The sequence below is a fragment of the Panthera leo genome, chromosome A2 (genome assembly GCF_018350215.1).
Source record: "Panthera leo isolate Ple1 chromosome A2, P.leo_Ple1_pat1.1, whole genome shotgun sequence".
Taxonomy (NCBI): domain Eukaryota; kingdom Metazoa; phylum Chordata; class Mammalia; order Carnivora; family Felidae; genus Panthera; species Panthera leo.
Window position 1 is genome coordinate 137,594,965 of NC_056680.1, and position 1,218 is coordinate 137,596,182.

The following is a 1,218-nucleotide window of genomic DNA, read 5'->3' on the forward strand; positions in this document are numbered from 1 at the left end:
CCAAAGACCTACTAAAGACAGCAGGTTAGTGCCAGGACTTCCAAACTAGACTTTCAATTTGGCAAGGCTTCCAAGGTTTCAAACTGTCAGGGAACCTTTTATCATGTTTTTATTGCTGTAGTAACTACTATTATCAACTTCCATATTTTTTTTATGATTCAGTCACCTGGTGTAGGGGGCTGTGGATCTCATTTTTTCTAACTGATACAGACCATGCAGTCCTCCTAAAATGGGGCTCCATTTGTTTTCTTTATGTTCGCTGAAATATAAAGAATTTGTTTTATGGCTCTATTAAATGTCTGATCACTATGTTTTAACACACACAATACACAATCAAAACACTAATGCTTAAACTTCTCAAGAATATTTACAACTTGTAAGTATATCTGCAATGTAAATGAAGATAATTACTTAAACCCAACTAATAGGAAGAACAAAATTAAACAGTTGCTTTTATTTTATTTTTTTTTTTTAAACGTTTTTTTTTTTTAATTTTTTTTCAACGTTTTTTATTTATTTTTGGGACAGAGAGAGACAGAGCATGAACGGGGGAGGGGCAGAGAGAGAGGGAGACACAGAATCGGAAACAGGCTCCAGGCTCTGAGCTGTCAGCCCAGAGCCTGACGCGGGGCTCGAACTCACCGACCGCGAGATCGTGACCTGGCTGAAGTCGGACGCTTAACCGACTGCGCCACCCAGGTGCCCCAAACAGTTGCTTTTAGAGAAAACACTATAAAAGGGATGTTATATATATTCCTACAAGGCCATCATATTTAGTTAGATTAAGTTTGAATTTGATTTATGCTGAGGGCCTGGTTATGAGGAGACAAGTTATATATCTAACCAAGACATTTTTCTCAGGAAAGCAATATATTGTTATTTTTATTAAATGAAAAGGTAATTCTTATAAAATTTATTTAAATGTTTTGATATTTTAAAAAGCAAAGAAATTATAATTGGTTATTTGTACATCAGAATTCGGAAATAACATGGTCTCATATATATGATGTATTCAATTGATTTTCAACTGTTTAGTAAAAAATTTCCTTATTTTATGGTTGGCTGGTGAAATACATCAATTTGATGCAGGTTTTAGTGGTAGGCTAAATGATATAATGATGATGGTATATGACTTATTTATATATTTTGTTCAATTGTATTTCCATTTTTTCCCTATAATAAAATCTGTTCAAAATGTGTAGATTTGAAATCTCGGCA